General features: G+C 43.3%; 1 protein-coding gene across 2 annotated transcripts in view; it reads left to right on the top strand.

Moving 5' to 3' along the window:
• Window positions 1-1,013: 1,013 nt before the first annotated feature.
• The window catches only part of SPTSSB (serine palmitoyltransferase small subunit B), a 28,730-nt gene continuing 16,568 nt past the window's right edge, over window positions 1,014-13,175 (top strand). Inside the window, exons 1-2 of one of the 2 annotated variants that reach the window (XM_014732718.3) lie at window positions 1,014-2,646; window positions 12,037-12,129. The gene's annotated coding sequence lies outside the window, so the exon portion shown is untranslated. Of the gene's footprint in view, window positions 2,647-12,036; window positions 12,134-13,175 lie in introns of both variants that reach the window. The other variant, XM_005601777.4, reaches the window with a different exon arrangement.

Raw genomic sequence — 13,175 nt, 5'->3', positions numbered from 1 at the left:
TCCTGTTGTTGTTTCCTCTTGACGTCTGCATTTTCCTGTTGCATTATTTTCTTGTGTCTTATTTTCACTATGGGTTTGTTCTTTTTATCCCTCATAGCAACCATGACCCAAAAGTTCAATTTGACAGCAATTAAAATAATACCTTTAGAGTGAATGCCAAATTCTCCACAAAAACGTGTCATAACACTACAGCAGCCATGAATTTCCCTTGCCTGGCCAGACACGGTGTTTGAAAATATGCTAAGACCGATATCTAAGAGTATACTGCCCATGTTTTCTTCTAGAAGTTTAATGGTTTCGGGTCTTACACTCAAGTCTTTAACCCATTTTGAGTTAATTTTTTTGTACAATATAAGATAATGGTCTGCTTTCATTCATTTGCACGTGGCAGTCCAGTTTTCCCAACACCATTTATTGAAGAGACTTTCCTTTCTCCATCGTATGCTCGTGGCTCCCTTGTGGAAAACTAGCTGTCCGTACATGTGTGGGTTTATTTTTGGACTCCAGATTCTGTTCCTTTGATCCGTGTGTCTGTTTTTGTGCCAGTACCATGCTGTTTTGAACACTGTAGCTTTTAGTACAGTTTGAAATCAGAGAGTGTGATACCTCCAGCTTCGTTCTTTTTTCTCAGGATTCCTTTGGCTTTTGGCCCTATCACAAAACGGCCAACAAGCGGTGACCGCGGATGAGTCAGTTCTCAGGGTTTCTATTTCCTCATCTCTCCAATGGGGGTGGTCATACTTGCTCTGCCAACATTACAAGGTTTGTCAGCATAAGCCAGAGATAAGGAACGTGAACAACATAAAGTGATAAAGAAATAAAAAAACAGCAGCAGTGGTTGCTAACATTTAGATACAAGAGAAGGAAAAGATACCGACGTGAAACAGCCAACTCAGGCTCTGAGGCGTTCCGTTTCTATTGGTTCCCTTCCCTGGCCCCAACCACCTTCAGCTTCCTTTAGGGACACCCTCCGTTCTGCATGGAGAAAGCCCCTCCCAGTAAAGTGAGTCTTCCTCTTTGTAGCACCGGCAGCTTGGAACCTGCTGGAAGCGTGTTGTGAAAATGAGCAGAAACCTGCTAGAAGCTAAAATTCAGCTTCCGCACGATCAGCCCCGGGCCAGGGTGTGCAGCGCCTCCCCGCGAGGCAGCGGGGGCTGACTGGCAGATATTGCCTGAACGCTCATTAATCAAAAGAGGCTTTCGCCCCGGACGCCCCTGGGTCTTGGGCAGAAAGAGACTCGGCTGCGGAGGTGTCAGGGCTGGGAGCCTCGAGGCCCTCCCCGCTCTCAGCAAGCGGCCGCGGCGTTAAATCTGACGCTCCCACCCGGGTAGAGAAGGGATCGATGATGTCCTGGATGCGGGTTTCCAGGGAAGATGCTCCTCGCGGTCCCGCGCCTGCTCGGGAAGACGACTGAGCGCGGAGCCCGAGCGCTGGGCACGCCGCCCCGGAGCCGCGCCGCGCGCGTCTGCACCGCCGAGCCGCCTCCCAGCCCTTTTTACCCAATTTGCCTTCCTGCCGCAGTCCGGGCCCAAATTAGCTCTCTTCATTTGTGAGTGAGCACCCACAAGTTCCCCGGGCACGATCCTTCCATCTGTTCCCCGGGGGGAGTCCAGTTTTTCAACGATTAACCTCCCAGCTACGGGGCGGAGGGAAGGTGGCGGGATGAAGGGAGTGGGGCGGGGAGAGGCATTTTGCTTGTTCAAGGGCACCGAAATTAGCTGCCAACGCTAAAAAGGTGTGCTTCCTTCGGTTTTTGGCAAACAAATGCAGTGGGATGCCTGCTTGGCCGACCGCTGCCCCGGCCCGGAGCCCCGGGCTCACTTGGCAGCCTGCTGCTGAGTTTCAGACCGCAGTCCTGCTTAGCGTCCGCGGGGCTTCGCCCCTTGCCAAAGTCTGCAGATGGATGGATGCTGGGCGCAGGCTTTCCCTGGGCAGGTTCACGTTGGCTTAGGCCAAAGCCCCAAACCTTCCACCTTGCGCCTCCTGTTTGTCTGCCCGCCACGCACCCCCCGCCTCCACCACCAAAGGACGTGCCCCTTTGGTAGTGTCGGGGCTCCAGCCGGAGCGAGGGGGAGGGCGCCTCCCTCTCCCCTCCTCCTCATCCCCGCCGCGGCTCGGGGTTTTACTGCAGCAGCCGGAGGTGACAGCGACGCCTTAGCCTCCTCCGTAGCTCTCAGAGCCCCGGCTTTCCCTGCATCCGGAAAGCGCCCCCTCCTGAGAGGCTGGTCCCCGAAGAAGTGGAAACGAACTGCAGAAAACCCAATTTAAAAATGTAGAAGTCGCTGGGCTGCATTCCTCCGAGGACGAGCCTGATCGCCCAGGACTGAGAGTGGCAGCGTGTGGGAAGTTGGGACCGTAGAGCAAGGGGGGAGGGGACTGGTGCAGCCGGCATTCTCTTCTGCAAGGAGTCGCTGGGAGCAGTGCGGTTGGACGCAAGTTTGCGTGGGAGTGTTTTCCTTTTGTCAATAATTAATCACCGGAATCAGTCTGGCAGAATTGGAGTTTTAGCAGTAGTGCAGAGGGCGGGGCCGAACACCTAACTCCAGGAGGCACCCAGGCGCCCAGCGCAGTGGGAAGCTCGCAGCCGCTGGGGAGGAGCCAAGCGTCGGTGCTCACCTAAGACGCAAGATGTACCCAGCCGAGAGGTAAGCATCTTCCGAAATATCTGCTTGAACCGTAAAGTACCTTCGGTAGGATAGAATTCCTGTCTTTATAAGGGAAAAAATTAATACCTACCTTTAATACAATTTATCAGTTTATTATTTAACTGCATTAACATTTTAAGAATTGAATGGGTTTTTCCATTTGCCTTTAACTATGTTAGAAACTAAGACGTTTCACTCAACAGAAGCCAAACTTTACTTTTGAAACTTTCCCAGACTAAAGAAGAGACAACTACTTTGTTAATTGCTTTAGTTACTTGTCATTGTGTAATAATTTGGGGTAATAGCTATTGAGGGAAGTATCATTGGGGTGCTTGGCTTCATTCTTAAATATTCACCTTTATCTGGTTTCATGCTCTTATACAATACTTTTTGCCCATAAGCTCCTTCAGGCAATAATACACACAAGTCGACTGCCCAAAGAGTGAAGACTTTCCAGCAAGGAATACATTTTTACATTTTCCCTTGATTATTAAGCAGAACGTATTTTCTCAAAGATGCTTAAGTGATCATTTATAAGTAACTAGACTTCTAAACCCAATGATAAAGGTATAGTTACCTTTGCTGTGGGGGTGGGGATGTGGGGGGATGGCTAGAGAAGGGTTTTAGATATGAGCAGAGATTCTAGAGCTGTTTCAATTAAGGTGACATTCAACTTGTTGGCAATTAACATATGAGGCCAGCCCATGATCAAATAATTAATTTGAAGAATTGTTAAAAGTAAATCTTAGCCCCAAAACTACGAATAAATGTATCAGGGAAGTTGGGAAAGTAGTTTTTCTAAAAGACTTTGTCGCACAGTAGTTCTTTTGAACTAAACAAAACTTGAGAAATATCTGGTCATTTTTGCTTGTGAGCTTATTAGATTAATGCATCAAAACTTAATGAGGTTTTAATGTCTTGATTTTCACATCTGAATTATTCCCGTGCCTTTTAAAATAGGCATCATATGACTTTCAATGGCTGTTCAAGTTCTCTTGACTTTCAATAGATTACTAGAGCAACAACAAGCTCTCATATGAAATACACTGTCACCCCCATTATTCAAATATTTCTATACAACTATTTGCTTAGGAACAATAAATTAAGGATGGTCTGACTGGATATGAAGTTGAAAGTCAACTGGTAGTCAACTTCAATTGGTTTTCTTTATCCACCGTTTGTAAATTTCTGAATACTTTTGTAAAAACTGTCCTTTGTAATTCTATATCTACTATGTTGGCACAAACTATTTTACCACCAAGTATACAAAATGCAAAATCTTCATTAACAATTATCCAAATGGACTCAGCTTCCTGAATGGTGGTATGAGGAGCTCTGTGAACCCACTCCTTAGCAAAACGACAATAGCTGGTGAAAATTACGGATAAACAGCTATTTAGTCTCTGGAAATTGTCCTGAGGAAATACAACAATAGAGAAAAGTTTATTTAAGACAGTTTACTAAATTTCAGTAAGAACAGCAATAGTTTGTAGAATTTGAGCCACAACTCCCATTCCCATCCCCTCCAGCTGGGTGTGATGGTACTCCACTCCAGGTGGGTGCAGCCAAGGACACTGAGCTCCGTCTCAACCTAGATCCCTGTCTAGGGCTGTGTTGTATCCCTGGGAAAGCAGGCCACCAGCATCTCATCCACCCCAGCTTTGTGTTGCAGAAGCTCTCTTCTAGGCAAAAGAAGATGAGAAGTCTTCCTCCAACCATCCCCCATTCTTAAGGCAAAAGAAGAACTCAACAATGGAAAGACAGATAACCCATTTAAAAGTGGGGAAGGGATTTGAATTGACATTTCTCCAAAGAAGATGTACAAATGGCCAATCAACACATGAAGAGGTGCTTACACAGTCTTTAGTCATTATGAAGATCAAAACCACAAGGTACCACTTCACACCAACCAAAATGGCTATGATCAAAAAGACAGATAATAACAATTGTTGGAGAGGAGGTGGAGAAATTGGTACCATCAAATATTGCTGGCGGGAATGTAAAATGGTGAGTTGCTGTGGAAGATAGTTTGGTAGTTCCTCAAAAAGTTGAACATAGAGTGACCATATAACCCAGCCATTCCACTCCTAGGAGTGTATCCAAGAGAATTGAAAACATATGTCCCTGTAAGTACTTGCACAGAAATGTTCACAGCAGCATAACTCATACTAGCCAAAAAGTGAAACAACCCTAGTGTTCGCTGACTGATGAATGGATAGATAAAACGTGATATGGAATGGAATGATGGAATACTATTTAGCAATAAAAAGGAATGAAGTACTGATACGTGCTACAAGATGAATGAACATTGAAAAGATTATGCTAAGTGAAAGAAGACCACATAGTGTATGATTCCATTTATATAACATATCCACAGTAGGCAAACTTATAGAGACAGAAAGTAGATTAGTGGTTGCATATGGCTGGAGTAGGAGGTTGGAATTGGGGAGGAATGGACAATGACTTCTAAAAGGTACAAGGTGTCTTTTTGGGGTGATGAAAATGGTCTAAAATTGACTGGTGATGGTTGCATAACTGTGAGTATACTAAAAACCATTGGATTGTGTACTTTGGGTGAATTGTATGGCGTGTGAATTATATCTCAATAAAACTGTTTTCTATATATTATCCAACGTACTAAAAGAACAGATGGGTTTAGAACTTGGAGTTCATGAATCCCCAGGTACCACCAAACCAATAGTTTACAAGCGGGTTTTTCCCAAAGGCCACATTGAAATACATGAAATAATTAACAGTGGCACAGGTGTTACACAGCTATGTGATTTGCATATGTTTACAGACCTGCCCAGTCTTTCCTCTGTTTAGAAATAAGTCAAAAGTCATTAAAGCAGTTCTGTAGAGAATTCACTTGCAATGCCTTATCTTTTTGGACTCACCAACTCTTATTAATCCAAGCCCAGTGAGGCCAGTTGTTCCTCCTGCTTCTAGATAAGTCAACTTCTTTATCAGTTCTTTAGGCCAGTAGTTGAGAGGCCACAATGGTGAGAGGGGGAGTTACCTGAATCTCAGCCAGAAGCATACTTGTCTGCCACTCAGGTTAGCCAGGTTTTGCCTACCTTAGATTGGCCCTGGGAGAACTGGGGCAGCCACTGTAGTTCTCAGAGCGCGCTGACATGTCATTCCTGAGGAGTATCTCCTGTGATGACGACATCTCAAATACAGGAGAAGCTCCCAGATAATAAACTCTTCTATTCATCTTTTATGGTTTGAGTTCCCATAAATTGCCGAATCCTGTACTAAGAACCGTGGAATTGGATAATAATGCTTTGTTCAGAAATAGGAATATGAAATTGGTGAGTCTCCAAGTCTCATGGGGGTGTAAGCAGCACCTGAACTTGCTGCCAGGAGCAGTTATGGTACACTCAACCAAACCATGCCCTCAGCTTTAGGGATCAGTAAGTCAGCCAGCATCAGAAACCCCGAGATTTCCCATTCTCACCAGCACAGGCTTATCTTTCCATGTATATGTTTAAAAGAGGATACCATGCTGATGGAAATGGTTCCATATGGTTTTTGACCATCAAAGCTTTTGTAGAGGTCTTTTTATCATATTTTGTCGATTAGAAGATTTCTATAAAATAATTTTAAATGTACAACCAGCTGTCTGTAAATTAAATACATGTAGAAAAAACTTGATCATAGTTATTATTTATTAATATTGCTTTGATCAGGATCAATAATTCATTTATTCAACAGATATTTATCATGCATCTACCTTGTAACAGGACAATTATAGGCTCTGGATGAGTAATAAACAAAACGGACAAAAATTCCTGCCTTTGAGAAGCTTAAATTCTAGACAGGACATCAGACATCAAACAAAAAAATAATAATAATGGGTGAATTATTGTATATAGTGTTGTATGTTTTATGTTGTTGTATATTGTGTAGTGTATGAGAAGGAGGTGAGGGCTCTGGAGAAAAATTAAGCAGGCAAAGGAATGAGGTACAATTTTGAACTGTGGCATCAAGCCAGGAAGTAGAATTATGTAATTAGGTAATGTAAAGATCACGTACAAACCTGGTCGCCGTGACTCTGGGCTGGGCCAGAAGGATGACCAGCTCCAAGTTCACTTCTCTTCCCCTTTGCTTAGCTTCCCAACAGCATTATTTTGCTACCTTGATTTGCTGCCTGTTCGCTAAGAAAAGTATTATATTAGTCCCAACACACTCCAAGCAGGCACAAGGAAGGCGTAACCTAATATCTGCTCTGAAGAACGACGGCCTCGACAGAACCCTGCCTTGTGAGGACGGCAGTTCTGTTGAGGGAAATCATTCGCCCCGGCGTTCAGTTTTCTTTTGGCCTTTCTCTCTCTCACTTTGGCCTGGATTCTTGAGTCTGCCAGAGGATTGTGTGGTAAATAACTAAGAACCGCGTCCCCAAAGTTAACACATTTTGAAGAGTGAGAGGGTGGGGGAGGGGTTGAGGGGAAGAAAAATTTCCAGGCCATTCTGGAAAGGTGAGAGAGAACAGATCTTTCAAACTGCAGCAGGGGGCATGGAACCCCACAGATCAACTGGAAAAAAGAGGGAGAAAGCAACCTGTGCATCTCCACTTTCCCAGACTGTCCCAGAATCTCTGCTCAGGGCACCTGGCTTAAAAGACACCTGAGGACACATTGTTCTAGTAAAATATAATGGGTGTGGCAGCTTTCCTGCAATAGAGCTTTTAGAAAATGGCTTAAAAGGGAGCAGCAACTTGATTTTTTTAAGTCGAAAGGGAACATTTTGTTTCAGGCTTAGAGGAGAAGCATTTAAGAATGGTCAGAGTCACGTTAGAAATAAGTCAGAAGACTTGCTGTTACAATGGAGTTATTATGGAGCATTAGAATTCTCGTTCATTTATGTGACAGATTTTAGCCAAGCAGCCACTATATGCCAGGTGCTGGGGGAACCACACATAGGGGGACCTGGCTGCAGAGACCTTTCTTTGTAGAGGTTACATTATATGCCTTTTGCTACAAAATAGTTGAAGCGCACAGTGATGAAGACAAGAACTTTTGACCTGCCTGTCCTAACACCCCCTCCAGACTGGGCTAAGGCTGCCTTCTGTGCCCCAGAGTGCCTTACAGCACGTCTCACACGTGTGGGGTTGCTTGCGTAACTGTCCCTTCTCCTCTCTAGAAAGTGGCCTGCGGAGAGTGACGGCATCAGTCTTACTTATAATTTACATCCCGAGTACATGCTTGCTGAATATTTGATTGCATGGATGGTTGGATGGATGGATGACTCGTCAGGTCATGATCAGAGCTCTTGGCACTGAGAGGCCGTCTGGCAGAGTGGTTAAGAGCGCATGCTCTACATTAGCTGTGAGGCTTTGGCTCAATTTTTGAATTTCCCAGTGCCTCAGTTTCCTCATTTGTAAACTGGGTCTAGAAATAGCGCCTCCATCATAGTGTTGTTAAGTGAACTGCATAAAGTGATACACATAAAGTGGTCAGCAAAGTTCTGGGACATAAGTTGCTCAATAAATATCTGCTATTATTACTAATATAGAATGGGCAGTTTCCTGGGTGACAGTTCACTACTCAAACATGGCGTCCTTGCCCTTTCAGCTTCATCATAAGATCTCAGGATGTCAGTTAGGAATTCCAAGCTAAAGTTTTCACTTTGCTCTCAAGATCTTTGAAAAGATTGAAAAGAGAATTTGGAGGGCCAGCCCGGTGGTGTAGTGGTTAAGTTCGTGCACTCCACTTCAGCGGCCCAGGGTTCACAGGTTCAGAACCCAGGCACAGACCTACAAGCTGCTCATCAAGCCATGCTATGGCAGTGTGCCACAGATAAAATAGACAAAGATTGGCACAGATGCTCGCTCAGGAACAATCTTCCTCACCAAAATTTAAAAGAGAATTTGGAAATGAATGTAAGTAAGATATTCAACAAGAAAATTAAAAGGACTAGAAAAAGAAAGAAGGAAAAAGCTCAAGATGGCATATCCAAAGCAGCTTTTCAGGGGCAATGATACCTCGACTGCCCTCACACCCACAGCCCCCCACAGACGGCCAAAGTACAGTTCATCTCTGTTCTGGAACATACTTGTGCCTCATAGAATGTCGTGGCCAGTAAGCATCAAGAAGTGTTCCCTGATGCAGAAGAGAAAGAAAAGTGAAAAAGAATTTATTCAAAGTGGAGTCTTACCTAAACCTTTTTACCTTTGTTTCTTTTGAAAACTGAAGAATGCTCTTTTTGTGTAGGACCTTTAGCCAGAATTATCACAGCGCCTCCTCATATGCGGTCATCCATCACCTTCTCAGTGAGATGAAATGCCAGCCTGTGAGCAACTGTGGACACCTAGCTTTAACGCCTCCCTCCACTTCCATCAGAGAATCCGCTTGTCGCCTTCCCCAGCCATGAGGGAATCTCATGTTTTGTTATCTTCTTCTAAGAATAGTAAACTCCTTCTCCTTTATTAACTCGTCCACTGAAGAGTATTTTTAAAGTAAAATTAGCTTAGAGTCACTTTATTGGTAGGAAAAATTAGGCATAGAAAGAATGTGTCACTGACCCCAATACTTCAGTTACCAACGCTTTTTATTCCTGAAGGCTGCAGATACTTCATCTACTCCACAAGGGAGAGCTCAGTCCTTAAATTTTTAATAGGATGTTTTATTGCTTAAAACTTTAAACAAAGAAAAAAAAATCAATCAGGTTGGCCTACTTCTGGTTTTGATGGACAGGAAAATCAGGTTATAATTTAGGACAAAAATGTTGTTCTACAGGTTTCCTCCATTTAGGAGGAAACAAACACGGATGCAAACAAAAAACAGGTGATATGGTACCCTGTGGACTGTGGGTGAATTCTTTCTCCCAGACTCATGAAATCACCATCTTACCCACTTATACTTCAGCATACGTCTCTGAAAGGTTCAAAGTAGTCACCTGAAAGGAATCTCTTAGAAGGAGAGGAAATAAAATGCATGTAGAAAATAAGAGGAACAAATAATAGTTGTGATAAAAGTTACCATCTTTGAGCCCTTACTAAGACCAGGCACCTTCAAGCATCCTTTACCAATGTTGTGTTGTGTAATCTTCACGACGACGCAGAAATAATGATTCCTCTCTGTGTTAGTGAAGACATAACTGATGCCCACAGACATTAAACAACATCCTGAATATCACACAATAGCAAACCCCAGTTTGCCAGTTTTGAAATCCATGCTCGTTTATTAGGGCAAAAAAAAAGTTTAATGAAGCAAATCATTCTCCAGTGGAATATTGAATTCTTTTGTAGAAATAGGGATGTTCAATTTGATGAATCATAGTAATCTCTTCTTAAAACCTTCCTCCTGATTGATAACAACCCTCAGAAGGTGCTGTCCAGCCTCTTGAGCAGTCTCCGTAATGAAATTCTCCCTACTTCAACCAGGCAACCCCTTCCCCTTTAGAGAGCTCTTATTGTTTAAAATTTGTCCTGAGATTCACCTCTGAGAACAATAAAACAATTCTAAACCTTCCCCTACATGACAACCTGTAACACCATTTAAAACCTTTTAGATCTTTTAAGACCTCCGTGACACATTCTTCCCACCAAATCCTCTCACAATGTTTCCCACTGGGAGCCTTCCAGACTTTCTCCATCTAGCTTCCTATGGATGTGCTCGACTTTCTGGAGTGACTGTTTTCAACAGCTAGGAGAATGATGCTAATCAAAGTCCAGAACCGTAGCCCCCTTTTCTCATCTGTGGCACAGTACTTCTGTAAATAAATAAGAATATTGGTGCTGTGGTCTGAATGTGTCCCCCTAAAATGCATCTGTTGAGTCCTAACCCCTAAAGGTGATGGTATGCGGGGGTGCCTTTGGGAGATTCTTAGGTCATGAGGATGGAGCCCTCGTGAATGGGATTAGTGTTCCTATAAAAGAGGCTCCAGAGAGCCCCCTCGCTCCTTCCACCATATGAGGACACAGTGAGAAGATGCCAGCTGTGAACCAGGAAGAGGGCCTTCACCAGAACACAACCATGCTGGCACCTTGGTCTTGGACTTCTCAGCCTCCACAACTGTGAGAAGTAAATTTCTGTTGTTTATAAGCCACCCAGTCTGTGGTGTTTTGTTATGACAGCCCAAATGGACTAAGACAATTGGATCACTTATTTGTTTATTTGCCAACCATTTCACAACACTACTGACTCATAATGAACTTGAAGGCAAGTAAAATTCCTTAGTCTTTTTTTTTTTTTAAAGATGGCCACCTGGGCTAACATCTGTTGCCAATCTTTTTTTTCCCCTCCTCCTTCTTCTCCTCCCCAAACCCCCAGTACATAGCTGGATACTCTAGCTGTACGTCCTCTAGTTCTATGCGTGACGCCACCTCAGCGTGGCTTGACGAGGGTGCTATGTGCACACCCAGCATCCAAACCGGTGAGTGCTGGGCCACCGAAGCAGAGCGCGCGAACTTCACCACTCGGCCGCGGGGCCAGCCCCTTCTTAATCTTTTTTACTTAAACTGATCATAGGCCACATTTTCCCCATCTTACCCTTGGACAATTGACTTTTGTAACTGAAGAACAAGACTTTATATTTCCCCTAAAGTTTTATCCTCAGTTTTCTTGGAATTCTGTAATCTGCTAAGACTTAATTCAGACGGACAAAAATGCTACAGTGGTCAGGATGAAAGGCAGAGGCCTGGGCTAACCACTAAGCACCCACTGACGATCTCTATGATGCTTCACCGATTACAAAACGCTTTCACAAACATTATTTCATTTAATTCTTACAACCGCCCTCTGAATAAGGTGCTATCATCATTATATATGTGAGTCAAAGATTCAGAAAGACTATCTAACTTGCCTGATGTGACAGAGCTAATAAGTGACAAAAAACGACAATAGAGAAAACAAGACTTGGGGCTTCTGACTGTATTTCCAGTGCTTGTTCAAAGACAGATTTTTAAATACAGTGATTAAGCTAATCTCTTTCTCCTTCTTTTTTAATCCCCCATGGATATCAACAGAGACTAATTAAAATCAAGAAACATTTTCAACAAATAAAATCTCACTCAGGAGCCCAGTATACAAAGCAGATTAAAAGCAGGCTGCTCTGATAGAAGCAAGGTGGAGGGCTCTTAGCCTCTGTCCTTTCGTCCCACCTGGGGCCTCCCCTCAACCTGCGGTAAATGGTGATGAGGTACCTGATAGTCCCCAGAGTGCATTGGGAAGTCATTAACCAATGGCATGTCCTCAAACTATAACCTTCTCTAAAAATAATTTTTAAAATAAGGCTAGCTTGTCATGCTGTGTTTTTATAATACATTCTAGAATTTTGTGGGAGATCATCCATTTAAGAGGGTTAATAATCTTTTAGATGGAACAGAATTGTTTTAAAGTTTGAAGGCATCTTTGGGTTTATTTAATTGAAATCTTTATTTCACAGATGAAGAAACAGCCACCTAGAAAGGAGAAGTAGCCCGCATAGGATCATTCTGCAGAGGAGCAAGGACCAGAAACCAGACCTGGACCCTCCTAGGCAGGTAACGTCTGATTATATCGTGGAGTCTTGCTTTTAGAAATGTGACCCTTTTGATTACAACATGACTTCTTTAACAAGATGAAGCTGCTGGTTCTCGCTTAAGCAACCAACAAACATTTATTATATACTTGATATTATAATGGGATTTAAGATGATACAAAGGAGTAAAATGTAGCAATTCACTTAAGTAATAAGGCCTTGAAACAGGGTTCTTAGCTTACAGACACTATAGCCTCCTTTAAAGTGTATGCAGAAAAATGTTTATGCAGAATTTGCAAACATTTCAAGGGGTTCGTCGATGCCCACAGCCCCACCACGTTCCTGGTTGAGAACCTCTGGCCACCCAGTGCACGTGCCAATGTCAGGCTGCACAGCACCAGCTGCTATCTTATTTATGGGTCTGCTGCTTAAAGGCTGCTTCTGTTTCGGCGCCCTTCATATTTTATTTAAATAGAGCAGCATCTTATCCCGGAAGACTTCATACAAGAGAGGAGTAAATATTTTAATAAGTGTTTAATTAACCAGATGGGACAAATTAAGAGAGAAATATGATAAAATGAAAACATTTTCTTGCAAAAAATGTTAACAATGAAAGTGAGGATGGTCAGTGTTCATCGTAGAACATTCATTTTCTTTGTATTTCTTTTATTTTCAAGAAAGCAAGAAAGGAAGGGGAGGGGAGAGGAGAGGAGGGGGAGAGGAGGAGAGGGTGAAAAACCTAGACGACCACTGGCTACCCGCCCACTTTCATTAAATCTACAGTAAATGGAAAAAAGAGTGGGAGGTGTGGACAAAAATAAATAGATTTATCTTCTGAATGATAGTTTCTTAATCCTTCCCTCTCACTACAATGTTTTAAGAGACTTATGGTTCTGAAACAGTTGGCAACAATTTCTGCATTTCCAAACAGTTTGGGAACCTCCCATATTACGTTAAAGTTACTGATAACCAGGCTTGATTTGACTAACTCAGAAGATCCTTACTGAACACTTAGCATTGTAGAGAGCTGTTCGAGGAGGTGGTACGGAGTGGCAGAAACACCA

Source organism: Equus caballus, chromosome 19 (genome assembly GCF_041296265.1).
Source record: "Equus caballus isolate H_3958 breed thoroughbred chromosome 19, TB-T2T, whole genome shotgun sequence".
Classification (NCBI taxonomy): domain Eukaryota; kingdom Metazoa; phylum Chordata; class Mammalia; order Perissodactyla; family Equidae; genus Equus; species Equus caballus.
The sequence above is the reverse complement of the archived record's forward strand: the minus strand, read 5'-3'. Positions and strand labels throughout refer to the sequence as shown.